The sequence below is a fragment of the Ailuropoda melanoleuca genome, chromosome 4, assembly GCF_002007445.2.
Source record: "Ailuropoda melanoleuca isolate Jingjing chromosome 4, ASM200744v2, whole genome shotgun sequence".
NCBI lineage: Eukaryota > Metazoa > Chordata > Mammalia > Carnivora > Ursidae > Ailuropoda > Ailuropoda melanoleuca.
Window position 1 is genome coordinate 3,677,232 of NC_048221.1, and position 14,955 is coordinate 3,692,186.

Sequence of the window (14,955 nt, forward strand, 5' to 3'; positions counted from 1 at the left end):
TTCTCCCTCCACGCTTACAGCCATGGCTGTGGGACTGAGGGCCTCAGTTCCTTGCTGGCTGGTGGCTGGGCCACACTCTTGTTCCTTGCCCCTGACAACGCCAGGTGGCAGTTTGCTTCATCAGAGCAAGTGAGCAAGAAGGCCAGAGAGTGGGAGCAAGACAGAGTCCCGGACATGTACGGCCTCCTCTTGCACTGACATCTCATCACTCTGGCCTTATTCCATGGGTTCAAAGGGAGCGAATGGGTCCTGCCCGTCACACAGAGTGTGACCGCCAGGCAGCAGGGGTCCTTGGGGGCCATATCAGAAGCCACCTGGCCATGTCGTATTGGTCCTCTGTGCCCATATCATTCACCACTGTGACCTTACACCAGACACAGCGCCTGGCACATAGTAGGTGCTCAGTTAACAAATGTTTGTCGATTCAGCGACATTCATTTGGCTTCTGGGTTCATTCATTCATTCTTTTGCCTGTCTGACAAATATTTACCCAGCAACTCCTGGATGCCAGGTCTGGGGTGCTGACACCTGGTGGTTCTCAAGAGACCAGATCCCTGCCCCGGTGGACCTCACAGTCTGGTGAGTCAGATTGTGGTCCTCTCAACAAAGACCCATATGTGGAAATATCGCCAGTGTGGTCAACGCTGAGAAGCCGAGGAGCTAGGAGGATGTCTTAAGGGGGCTGACCTGGCCTGCAGGGCCTGTGAAGGTTTCTGGAAGAAGTTTGAGCTGGAGCCTGAATGGTGAGGGGGAGACACAGGAGTGGCAAGAGTTGGGGGGAGGGTTCCAGGCAGAGAGAGAACGGCCCCGGGCAGCCCTGTGAGGCGGGACAGCAAGAGGGGGTGGTGGGAGGCTGGGAGTGCACAGTCGGCCTTCGGAGGCCCTGAAGGTTTACAAAAAGAAGTTACATAGCATAAAGTCAACACATGAAAGTTTATAACTCAGTGGTTTTCAGGACATTCAGAGCTGTGCAACCATCACCACCCTCTCATTCCAGAACATTCCATCACCCCAAGGGAAACCCCGTCCCCGTCAGCAGTCACCCTCGGCCCCCCTTTCCAGCCCCTGACTTTCGCTAATCTGTTTTCCATCTCTATGGAGGAGCCTGTTCTGGACGTGTCACACACGTGGACTCACACACCGTGGGGCCTTCTGTGTCTGGTTCCCTCCCTGAGCATCCTGGGTTCAGGGTCCGTCCCCGGGGCAGCGCGTGTGGGCGCCTCGCTCTTTTTGTGGCTGAATGATACTCCGGCGTGTGGATGGGCTGCATTTTTTTTTATCCATTTGGCGTTGATGGACATGTGGGCTGTTCCACATTTTGGCTCTTAGAATCACGCTGCTGTGAGCAAATGTGTACAAGAGAACACAAACATGTTTGCACAATCACTTGCTTGTGACTCTTGGGTGGACACCAGGGTGCGGAGTCGCTGGGTCATGTGATCCATCCTGAGCTTGACCGTTGGGGGAAATCCCAAGCTGGCCCCTCTGATGCCCCCCCCAGCGAGTGCTTGCCCCAGCACCGGCACGGGGGACCACGTCTAGCCATCCTGCTGTACGAAGCGTGGGGCCGCCCCCTGTGGCCCTCAAGGGTATAAACCCGGAGAGACCCTGGATCATCGTAGGAAGTCACTGCGGAGGGAGCTCCCAGCAGGTCGGTATCGCCTCCGTGGGCTCTGGGTTGGGTGCAACCTGCCAAGCCCCGAGCTCTGTGGCTCTCCTGTCCTGCGTCCCCGCTGAGGATGCCTGGGGGGCGGGAAGGAGGGGGTTAAGCCCATCCAATCATCCCAGAACCGGGAACCGTCCGCAGGGCCCCAAGACAGCAAGGCTGGCTTTTCAGGAGGTTCATTCAGCCGAGCCCCGTTCTAAAAGGGCCAGAGGGGGGAGAGGCCGTGCCTCCGCCGGGGAACAAAGCTCTGAGACGAGCAGCTCCTGCCTGCCTTTGTGGTGTCCAGGCCGCTCTCGGTCTGGGGGGCTGTGGGGGTGCCGGCAGCCTCCGCCTGAAGCCCTCCGGCCGCAGCCGCCCATTGTTTGCCCTCATTGAAATGCAAAGAGAAAATTAGAATTCACCCGCTCCCTTTCCCCCTTCTTCTGGATTTTAATGAATTCAGCAGTTACAGGCTGAGCTGGGGGGGAATATGCCTTTTGAGGTTTTTTAAAAAAGAACAATTTTCGTTTCAAGCCCGGTCCTCACCCTTCGTTCATCATCATGCAGCAGGACGCTTCCCGGGTGTGGTGCAGTGTGGACAGCCCTCTCTGTATTCCTGCCGCCCGGCCTCGGCGCTCTGTTGGCTCACTTCATCTGGAGTCGCGAGGAGACTTCATAGAACCACAGGTGGTGTCACCTGCATAGGTGACAGGGCGTCATGAGAATAAATATGCGGGAGAGCGTATTTGCAAAAGACGCCTCTGATACAGGACCGCTGTCCAGCACGAGCAGATAACTCTTAAAACTTAACCACAAGCTCCCATCAGACTCAAACCAGAAAAGGCAGGAGCTTCTCCTCTAAGCTCGGGAGCAAGACAAAGATGTCCACTCCTGTCATTTCTGTTCGACATCATCCTGGAAGCCCTTGCCAGGGCAGTCAGGGGAGAAAAGGAGAGAAAAGGCGTCTGACTGGGACAAGAAGAAGTAAAATTGTCTGTAGACAGCATGATCATGCCTACAGGACCCCCACTAGCCTACCAGGAACGTGTTAGGACACAAATGAATTCAGTAAAGTTGCAGCGGACAACAGGGATCGGTTGCATTTCTAAACGCCAGCAATGAACTTCTCAAAAAAAGGAGTGAAGCAGACATCCCATTACAATAACGTCAACAAGAATAAAATACTAAGGAATCAATGTTACCAAAGGGGTGAGAAATGTGTGCCCTGAAAACAATAAGGCACTGATCAAAGACACCGAAGACACAAATAAATGGAAAGACATTCCGTGCCCGCAGATTGGAAGAATTGGTATTGTTGAAACGTCCGTAATACCCAAAGTGACCAGTAGATTCAGCGTAATCTTCGTAAGAATTCTAACGGTGTGTTTTTTGTGGAGCTGGAGAAAACAATCCTAAAATCCATATGGAACCACACAAGTCCCTGAATAATCAAAGAAATCTTGAATGAGAAGAACAAAGCTGGAGGCATCACACGTCCTGATCTCAAACTGTCCTGCAGGGCCGTGGTAATCAAACCAGCACGGTACTGGCGTAAACCCAGCCACACAGGTCCATGGAACAGAAGAGAGAGCCCGCACGTCTATGATCGACTGATCTTTGACAAGAGTGCTAAGAACACACAACGGGAAAGGAAGTCTCTTCAATAAATGGCCTTGGGAGAACTGGACAGCCACGTGCGGAACACTGAAATCAGACCCTTATCTCACGCCATACACAAAAATCAACTCAAAACGCATTAAAGATGTAAGTGTGAGACCTGAAATTGTAAAATGGTGGAAGAAAACATAGGCTTCAACCTTCATGACATTGATCTAGGCGTTGATTTTTTTTTCAACAGGACGCCAAAAGCACAGACAACAAAAGGAAAAATAAGCAAATGGGATTTCATCAAACTTTTAAAAAGCTTCCGCAACAGTAAAGGAAACCATCGACAGAGTGGAGTGACAACCTGGGGGATGGGAGTAAATATTTGCAAGCAACACATCTGATAAGGGGTTCGTCTCCAAAATACAGAAGGAACTGGAACAACTTGGTAGCAAAAAACGAAATAACCCAATTTTAAAATGAGTGAATGATCTCAATAAACATTTCTTGGAAGAAGATACACAGGTGGCAAACAGACACATGAACAGATGCCCAATGTCACTCATCATCAGGGAAATGCAGATCAAAGTCACATGAGGTATCACCTTGCACCTGTCAGAATGGTTAAAATCAACAGATGTGGGCGGGGCTGTGGAGAACGGGGAACCCTCCTGCACTGTTGGTGGGACTGCAAACTGGTGTAGCCGCTGTGAACGGTATGGAGGTTCCTCAAAAATTAAAAATACAGCTACAATATGGTCCAGCAAATCCCACTTCTGGGTACATACCTGAAGGAAACGAAATCAGAATCTCAAAGAAATATATATGCATCCATGTTCCCTGCTGCATGATTCACAATAGCCAAGCTATGGGAACGAGCTACGTGTCCACTGATAAGTGCGTGGATAAAAATGCGATCTATACATGCAATGGAATATTATTCAGCCTTGAAAAAGAGGGAACTCTCCTGTCATCTGGGACAACAGGGATGAACCTGGAAGACATTACACTACATGGATGAAGCCAGACACAGAAAGAATAAAACTGTGCGGTATTCACTTCTCTGTGGAATCCAAAAAAACTCAAACTCCTACAAGCAGAGAGTAGAATGGTGGTTGCCAGGGATCTGGGCGGAGGGGAGCAGGTGTGACATGGGGAAGCCTTTAGTCACCTGGGGTGAGTACGTTCTGGAGATCTAGCGTACGGCAATGAGAGCATCGTTGATACTCTTGTAGAGTTGAAGTTTGCTAAAAGAGTAGATTGTAAGTGCTCTCACTACACACACACAGGAGGCAATTATGTGAGGTGCTGGGTACATTCACTGGCTTGATTGTGGTGATCATTTCACAGTGTAACCTATATCCAAATAAGCATGTTGTTTACCTTAAGTGGATACTGTCTTTGTCTGTCAGTGATATCTCAATGAAACTGTGGCGGACAAAACAATAAGAAAACAACTAACCCAACTAAGGAATGGGCAAAAACCCTGAACAGACACCCCACCAGAGAAGATCTCCAGAGGGCAGATAAGCACACGAGAAGAGGCTCCACATTTTATGTCATCAGGGAAATGCAGTGGGGATCCCAGTGAGACACCACCACACACTTGCGGGAATGGCCAAAATCCCAAACACTGACAACGGCCAACGCTGGCGAGGGTGTGGAGCGAAGGGAACTTTCATTTGTTGCTGGTGGGGATGCGAAATGGTCCAGCCACTCCGGGAGTTTAGTGGTGTCTTACAAAGCTAGACCTACTCTTACCGTATGACCCAGCAATGGCACCCTTTGCTATTTACCCAGAAGAGAGGAAAAGTTTTGTCTGCCCCAAAATCTGCACACACAGGGTTATAAGCTTCATTCATAATCTCCAGAATTTGGAAGTCACCAAGATGTCCTTCCGTTGGCGAATGGATAAATGAACCGTGGGGCATCTGGACAGCAGGAGATTTTTCAGCACCAAAAAGGAACGAGTCATCAAGTCATGAAAAAACATGGAGGAACCTTGAGTGCATATGATCAAGTGAAAGAAACCAAGGTGAAGAGCGCATGGTGTAGGATTCCCACTAGACGTTCTGGAGAAGCTGAAACCGTACAGACGGTGTTAGAGAAGACGTGAATGGTTGCCGTAGGTGGGGGGGGGGAACAGGAGGAGCATGGGGGATTTTCAGGGCAGTGAAACTACTCTGTGTGATACCACGGTGATGGATAGACGTCATTATGCACTTCATGTATGACACCCAGAGTGAACCCTAATATAATCTCGGGACTCTGGGAGGTGATGCGTCCACACAGGTTCATCGACTCTTAACAAATGCTCTGTTGTGGAGGGATGCCAGTGGCGGGGGGGGGGGGGGCNGTTGTGGAGGGATGCCAGTGGCGGGGGGGGCTGTGCATGTGGGGGGGGGAGGTTTATGGGAAATCAGTGGTTTCTGCTCAGTTTTGTTGTCAACTTAAAACTACCTTAAAAAGGACAGTTTGTTAATTTAAAGAAAAATAAAGGAAACGATTATGTTCATAAAAATTCGCCTACCCGAGGACCTGAACCCCAGGCCTGATATCCTTTAAAATGAGAGAAGAAGAGGGGCGCCTGGGTGGCTCAGTCGGTGAAGCGACTGCATCCGGCTCAGGTCATGATCTCAGGTCCTGGGATCGAGCCCCGCATCGGGCTCCCTGCTCAGCGGGGAGTTTGCTTCTCCCTCTGCCTGCTGCTCCCCCTGCTTGTGCTCTCTCTTTCTCTCTGACAAATAAATAAATAAATAAAATCTTTAAGAAAAATAAAAAATAAGACAAAAGAAGACGCCGAGGACCCAGCAGTTCCGCTCCTGGGTGTTTGCGCCAGGGCTGGCTCCGTGTCATTGAGCCGTGCTATTCTACCGTCTTGGGGAGCCCAATATTCCGAGCCTTTGTGCAAGAACGACTGCAGCACTCGGGTCCTAAACTAGAAGCAAACCCTCGCGCTCGTCAACAGTGGAATAAATGTCCCGGCCGTGGAAGATAGTGGAGCAGTAGGAAAGCGGGCACCATGTAAAGGGAGCGTGCAGGGCCCCCCAGGAACCCCCTTGTCGTGTCATGGAGTGAACGAAGCCAGACCGCACCGAGCGCAGGCCACGTGACTTCATTCCTGGGACGCTCGAGAATAGGCAGGAGTACTTTACGGTGAGAGAAATCAGAGCAGCGGTTGTCCCTGGGGTGGAGACTCCCCTGGGGTTCTCTCTCTCTCACTGGGGGTGGGGGGGCGGTCTTAGTCCGTTGGGGCTGCTGTAACGGAAACCAGGGACTGCACAGCTTATCAGTGACAGACATGCGTTTCCCACGGTCCCGGAGGCTGGAAGTCCGAGATCCAGACGCTGGCGGCTGCCGTGTCTGGTGGGACCCCGCTGCCCGGTTCATAGCCGGGTCCTTCTCGCTGCGTCTTCGTGTATCGGAAAGAAGAGGGAGCTCCCTGGGGTCTTTCTTTTCCTTTCTTTTTTTTTTAAATTTATTTATTCATCAGAGAGAGGAGAGAGAGCACAAGCAGGGGGAGCGGCAGGGAGAGGGAATCCTGACCTGAGCCAAAGGCAGACGCTTCACCGACTGAGCCCCCCAGGCGTCCCTCCCTGGGGTCTCTTTTATAAAGGCACGGATTTCATTTACATGGGCTCCACGGTCATGACCTAATCACCCCCGAAAGGCCACACCTCCTATGCCATCTCCCTGGGGGGCAGGATTTCAACATGAATTTGGAGGGGACACCGGTCAGCCCGTAACATGTGGTTTAACTCCACAGAGAAGCAGAAGGAAGGTCAGGCTGGCTGGACAGCCGGGGTGGAGGGAGCCCCCAGGGGGGTGGGGAGTGCCCGGCTTGCGTGGCCCCTCCCTGCAGCAGGGGCTGACTCTGGCCAGAGGGAGGAGCGCGGGAAGGCTGGCGGCCCGCGGAGCTGTGCAGGAGCCTGCGTGTTGGGGGCTGGAGAGGTGGCACAGCTGGCCGCCCCTGTGCTCCTCCAGGACTGGCGTCCAGCGCGCCCCAACCCTGTCGGACCATTTTGTTACACCATACACGAAAATGAACTCAACGTGGGCTAATGACTTGAAAGTAAGACATGAAACTATCAAACTCCTCAAAGAAAAGGTAGGCGTCAGGCTCTCTGACGTTGGTCTTAGCCTTATTTTTCTGGATCTGTCTCCTCAGGCAAGGGCAACAAAAGCAAAAACAAATGGGACTCCATTACACTAAAAAGCTTCTGCACAGCAAAGGAGACCATCAACAAAATGAAAGGCAAGCTAGTGCTGGGAGAAGATACTTGCAAATAATATATCCGATATGGGGTTGAGAGCCAAAATATATAAAGAATGCCTACAACTTAACAACAACAATGAAAACCAAACAACCTGATTTAAAAAATGGGCAAAAGATCTGAACAGGCATTGTTCCAAAGAAGACATCCAGATGGCCCACAGACACATGAAAAGATGCTCGACGTCCCTCATCATCAGAGAAATGCGAATCAAAACCACGATGAGCTCTCACCTCACACCTGTCGGAATGGCTAGAATCAAAACCACAAGAAGTAACAAGTGTTGGGGAGCATGTGGAGAAAGGGGGAGCTCCTGCATTGTTGGTGGGAATGTAAACTGGTACAGCCTCCATCGAAAGCAGTATGGGGGTTCCTAAAAAATTAAAAATGGAACCACCATATGATCTAGCAACCCCACTTCTCAGTGTTTGAGAGACGCAAAAGTATTGATTTGGAAAGATACATGCACCCCTGCGTTCTCAGCAGTATTATTTACAACAGCCAAGATACGGAAGCAGCCAAAGTGTCCAGTGACACGGAGAGGGTGAAGAAGGCGTGGCGCGTGTACAGAGCAGAATATCACTCCGCCATTCAAGGGAACGAAGTCTTGCCATTTGGGACCACATGGATGGACCTAGAGGATTCTATGCTAAGTGAGACAAGTCAGAGCAAGACAAATACTATATAACATCACTTGTATGTGAACTCTAAAAAATGAAACAGAAACAGACTTAGAGGGAACAAACTGTTGCCAGAGGGGAGAGGGGTGGGGGGCGATGGGTGAAGGGGATTGAGAGGTACAAACTTCCAGTTATGTAATAAATAAGTCATGGGGGTGTAATGTACAGCATAGGGAATGTAGTCATAATACTGTGATAACTTTATATGGTGGGGGCGCCTGGCTGGCTCAGCTGGTTGACCATCCGACTCTCGCCTTTGGCTCAGGTCATGATCTCAGGGTCCTGGGATCGAGCCCTGCATCGGGCTCTGTGCTCAGCATGCAATCTGCTTGTCCCTCTCCCTCCCCATCCACTCCTCCCCTTGCTCACACTTTCTCTCTCAAATAAATAAAATCTTAAAAAACCCCATGACTTTATATGGTGGTAGATGTTAATTGGAACTATCGTGGTGACTGTTTCGTCATGTATAAAAACATCGAATCACTATCATGTACATATGAAGCTAATCTAATATTGTATGTGAATTATAATTCAGTAAAACTTATAATTATTTATTTTGAAATAGTTTTATACCCACAAAGAAATTGCTAGAATAGTAGAGAGTTCCTGTGTATTCTTCATTCAGCCTCTCCTAATGTTAGCATCTTACATAAACATAGTACATTGACTGGGGGTGCCCAGGTGGCGCAGTCGTTAAGCGTCTGCCTTTGGCTCAGGGCGTGATCCCGGCGTTATGGGATCGAGGCCCACATCGGTCTCCTCTGCTGGAAGCCTGCTTCTTCCTCTCCCACTCCCCCTGCTTGTGTTCCCTCTCTTGCTGGCTGTCTCTCTGTCAAATAAATACATAAAATCTTTAAAAAAAAAAAAAGGTACCCCCTTTCCAAAAAAAAAAAAAACATAGTACATTGACTGAAAGCAGGAAATTAACATCAATACAATACCAGTAACTAATCTACAGACTTTATTCAAATTCAAGCAGTTTTGCCACTCGTGTCCTTTTTCTGGTCCAGAATCCAATCCAGAACCCCGAGTTGCATTTAGTCATCATGCTACCTTAGTCTCCTCTAGTCTGTGACAGATCTTCATTCTTTGGTCTTCCATAGTCTTGACACTCTAAAGGGTACTGGTTGGTTATTTTGTAGAAAGTCCCTCAACTTGAATCTGCCTAGTGTTTACTCACGATTAGATTGAGATGGTGCCTTTGGGGGCAAGAATATCACAGAGACGATACTGAGTCCTTCTCGTGTGTATCAGGAGGCGTGTGATGCTGGTATGTCTCATCGCTGGGGGGCCATTGACTTCACTTACCTCGTTAAGGTCTTGTTGGCCCGGCGTCCCCACTACAAAGTTCTTTCTTTTTCCTTTGTAATTAAAAAGTATCTTGTGTGTAGATACTTTGAGACTATGCAAATATCCTGTTTTATATCCATTTTTTTCACCCATGGACTTTACTATTGTTGTCATTATTAATTTCCTCCCTTGCTCCCTTCCTTTCCAAAGCATCTGTCTCACAGCTAACTTCAGGCCAGGTAATACCTGTGCACATCCTGGTGATACAAAATAATGACTTAAAAAAAAATTTGTTCTTTCAAACAAGTAATTGCAACCCAGAGAGAGAAGCTCAACTATGCACAAAGGGTAGAGAAGAACCAGTGAATTCTGCCTGACTTTGCAAAAAGTCAGGTTCAAATGCCAAGTGTGGGAGCTGGGTGGACCTCTCTTTTATTTTTATTTTTTAAAAGATTTTATTATTTATTTGAGATAGAGCGAGGGAGCCAGAGCACGAGCAGGGGGAGGGAGAAGCAGAATCCCTGCCGAGCAGGGAGCCCTATGTGGGGCTTGATCCCAGGACCCTGAGATCATGACCTGAGCTGAAGGCAGATGCTTAACCAACTGAGCCACCCAGGTGCCCCTGGACCTCTCTTTTATATGGAAAATTACTTTTCTTCTGGCCTGTGGGTATATGGTCATAAAGGTCTTAATTTGAGCATGCTGAGCAGCTGATAGAAATTGGATCAGAGCTATCCGTGGCTGGAAGTGCTCTTAGGTGAACTGCATCAACTTCAGAAATAGGCCAGTGACTTTTTATGGTGGTTTCATAATCGGTATTTTGTTGGGTTTCCTTATGGCTTCCGATAAAATTTAAGATGATTCTTCAGAGTTGTCTAGGTAGGCAGTCATGTGTTCGGCAATATTAAAACCTTTGTTTTTTTCTTTTTCACACTTGTACCTCATTTCTTGTTCTTGTCTTATTGCACTGGCTGGGGTCTCTAGTACTACATGAAAGAATTGTTATGATAATGGATATTCCTTGTCTCATTTCTGAATACGATGGACCATGTTTGTAAAGTAGGGATTGACATGTTTGTAAATTATGGCCTGTGGGCCAAAGCCAGCCCACCACCCATTTTTGTAAATCACATTTTATTAGAACACAGCTGTACCCATTCGTTTTGTCTGTGGCTGCTTCAGTGACATAGCAGCCCACCTGACTAGTTGCACCCAGGCCTTCTGGTCTGTAAAGCCTGAAATATTTATATGTGGTTCTTTACGAAAATACTTTGCCAACTCTTCTTCTAAAAGGTCAACATTACCAAGTAATAAAGTTAAAAAAGTTGTTTATTTTTCAAAATTGGGTGGTATCTCTCCCTTTTCCAATTGATAGATTTATTATTCTATTATTCCTGATACACAAAAGTGACATCATAGCATAAACTTCTCACCTAACTTAAAAAGTCAAACACTACACATAGCTGGATGTACCCACGTACCCTTTGCTGAATTGTCCTTTCTCCAGCCAAAAGGGAGTAATTACCCTGAATGTATTTATGGATGAGTTTTCCTAAGAGTTTCATAGTTTATCTCTTACATTTAGTTCTTTGAGCCATTTTGAGTTAATTTTTGGATACAGTGTGAGATGCCCACTTTCGTTCTTTCGTGGGTGGATTTCCAGTTGTCCCAGCACCATCATTCAAGACTATTCGTTCTTTGGGGCCCCTGGGTGGCTCAGTTGGTTAAGTGACCGACTCTTGGTTTCAGCTCAGCTTGTGATCTCAGGATTGTGAGATCCAGCCCCACTTTGAGCTCTGTCTTAAGAGTCTGCTTAAGATTCTCTCTCCCTCTTCCTCTGCCCCTCCCCCGTTCCCTCTCTCTCAAAAGATAAATTAAAAAAAGAAGACTGTTCATTCTTCATTGAATGGTCTTGACACCCTTGTAGAAAATCTACTGGTTACAGATGTATGGGTTTCCTGGATTCTCAATTCTAGTCCACTGATTTATATGTCTATGCTTATGCCAGTATCACAGTATTTTGATTAGTGTAAGTTTTGAAATCAGGAAATGTGAGTCCTCTAAATTTATTGTTCTATTTCAAGATAGTGCTGTCTATTCTGGGCCCTTTGCAATTCCAAAAGAAATTGAGACTTGACTTTTCCATTTCTGCAAAAAAGATCTTAGGGATTTTTACAGGGATTGCATTGAATCAGTAGATTGCTTTGGCTACTATAGCCAGATAGATGAGTTTTTTTGGTAAAGATTTTATTTATTAGAGAGAGACTGGGAGGGGAAGGGGCAGAGGGAGAGGGAGAAGCAGACTCCCCGCTGAGCAGGGAGCCCGACATAGGGCTCGATTCCAGGACCCCGAGATCATGACCTGAGCCGAAGGCAGGTGCTTAACTGACTGAGCCACCCAGGGGCCCCAAATAAATCAAATCTTTTAAAAAAACAGTCTCACCACAGAGGAACCTGTGCACGCCTCCTCACGCACCCCTGCGGCAGCGTCTGTAAGATACGTACCCAGCGGCGGGATCACTGCGTCAAGGTTATGTACGTCCGCAGCGTGCTGGATACCGCCAAATTGTTCTCTGAGACGGCGATGATTCTCACTCTGGTTTAAGTAGATTTTCCATCTCCTTCCCTACGCCAGATTTGCCAGCATTTTCTTAGCATTTTTGCCTCTGGGTACATCAGCGGGACGTCCTGTGGTTTTTCCTCGGGAGCTGTAGTTTGAGTACTATGTTTTTATAAGCTGACAGCGTTTACAAAAGACGCAAATCTTCTCTTCCTTGAAGATTTGGTAAAACTCACTCACCTGAAAAAACATCTGGGAAGGTGCCTCGTGTGGGGAATAGATCTTTGACCATCATTTCAATATTTCCAAAGGTGATTCACTTTTTTGTGGTTGCGTTTTGATTTTGATATTTATTATCTTAGATTCTTCCTATTTTATCATTTCATGCGTTTAGTGGCACAAAGTTGTACATACGTGGTATATGCTCACCCTTTAAAGTGTCTCCCCTGCAAAACGAGTTGGTCCCCCGTCACCCCTCACTCTGTTTATTTGTATCTATGGTCTTTCTGCCAAAGTTCTGCCTCTTTTCATGGGTGTTTCCAAAGATCTTGCTCGTTACATTATTTCGTGTCGGTTGCTGCTGTAGTTCCCCATTTATTAATTTGATTTTCTTTTTTAAAAAAGATTTATTTATTTTAGAGAGAGGGAGAGAGCGAGCGAGCGTGAGCGCTCAGGAGTGGGGGGAGGGGCAGAGGCAGAGGGAGAAGCAGACTCCCCGCTGAGCAGGGAGCCCGACACAGGGCTCGATCCCAGGACCCTGATATCATGACCTGAGCCAAAACCAAGAGTCAGACGTTTAACGGACTGAGCCACCCAGCTACCCCTAATTTCTGATTCTCTTTGTGTTTTCCCTAGAATTTCCTTGGGTAGGTCTTTTTTTTTGCAGATGATCAAGGTGAAATCTTACCTAGTTTATTTTATTTTCCTCATAAATTTATATAAAGGCTACGTATTTCCCTCTGAGTCCTTCTTTGGCTGCTTATTTCATTTATAGTCAGTGATCTCCCTCCCCCCATCAATGCATTTAAGGCTTTAAATTGACCTCAGAGTACATTTTTGGTTTTCATTTGCAGTGGTCTCCTTATCCAGCCCTAAATGTCTCGTGCTTTCGGTGTGATTTGCCTTTCACTCCTATTTAAACTCTCCCGACTCCGTGGCCTCGAGGAACTACGGATCAACCCTGATTTATAACCTTACTGCGCTGGGGCTGGTGCGTGAAGCCTGAACGTTGAGCTCGCTGTTAGGGCCTCGCACAGCGTCTGGCTTTGTGATGGCTCCAAGTGTTCGGACAGAATGTACGTTCCTTGTTTGTTGGGTACACAGACCTTACATATGGATCTGATCACGTTTGCTGTTGTGTTAATTATCGCCTGGAGATCCTGATTGTTTTGTCAGCTTGGTCTTTGCATTCCCGAGTTAGGGTCAGTCCCCTGCTCTGCAGGTTGGAGCTATTTCTTTGTCAGGGGCGTTTCTGCTTTAAACATTTTAAGGTGGTGTTGTTTGGGACACAGTGTGTATCACCCTGCCCCCCCCCCACGTGCTAGAAGGCCTTGGCTCCCTGGTGATGGGCTTGGTGATGGGCTGTTCTAGGCTCTGTCCCTTCCAGCCAGGGGCTGCCCTGTGTGGGTGAGGCTGGCCACGCGCAGGTGGGACGCCCTCACGATGGCTGTGGGAAATGGGCAGACTCGGCTCCGTGTCCAGGTTCTACCACTGTCTGTGTGATCCGGGGGGAGGGACCTGACTTGTTTGAGCCTCCGTTTCCTTATCTGTCCACCCGTGTATTGTTGCAAGGATGAAATGAGACTGTACGAGCTGAGCATACAGTAAGTGCTCAATGAATGGGGGTGGATGCCATGGTGTCCTGTGGTAAGGGCCAGGGCGACTGGAGATGCCGTCTCCGTGATCACGTCTGTGGGTTGAGGCAATTCTGTAAGGTCCTCAGTTTCCCGGAAGTCTTCAGATCGGTCCCTACCCGCTGTCACCTACCACCAGTCACAAGCACGAGCGTCTCAGGGGCTGAACCCCAGAGCTGACAGTCATACACATTAACTTTCCTTAAAGACCCTCCTTGTCCAGTTTCCAGCACAGAGGGGAAGGTAGACCCTGTTTAGACGCTTCTGCTCCAATGGCTTGGGAGACCAAGGAAGGGAAAAGAGATGCTTCCTTGGAGGGGCGTTGAGGACTGGGTTCCCTCTGAGGGCAGAGCAGTCTGCCCTCAAATCCTGCATGATTCAGGTAAGGCCAGGCTTGGGTTAGAATCTGACTGTTGTGGGGGCGCCTGGGGGGCTCAGTCGGTTCAGGGTCTGCCGTCAGCTCAGGTCATGATCCCAGGGTCCTGGGATCGAGCCCCACATCAGGCTCCCTGCTCAGCGGGGAGTCTGCCTCTCCCTCTGCCCCCTCTCATGTTCTAATATTTAAAAAAAAATTAACAAAAAATAATCTGACTGTTCTGTCCCTTTTGTCCCACAATCTGTTACTAAGATCCCTCCTCCCTACTTGTCAGAACTTGGGAGCTGCTCAGTGCCCCGTGTGAGTCTTAATCTTCCTTCATGGCCGGTCCTCCCCACGCGACCCCCCTGCCTCCCGTCCTGCAGCGGGACAGGGACACCTCCCACCCCAGCTCTGCTGCTTCTCCTGATACACTGCACAGTTTAAAAAAAGATGCTTGTCTATAGTTAATTCTCACCTTCCTGGTTACTCTCTTTTCTTGAGTGTACTTAGCCTATGACTTAATCCACTTTTGGTGTTTTCAGAAAGTGTTTTGTTTTGTTAATGCAACAGAATAACTCAAAACTGTCCAGAGTTAGAGCCATCTTTCTTTTTTTTTTTTTTTTAAGATTTTATTTATTTATTTGACAGAGATAGAGACAGCCAGCGAGAGAGGGAACACAAGCAGGGGGA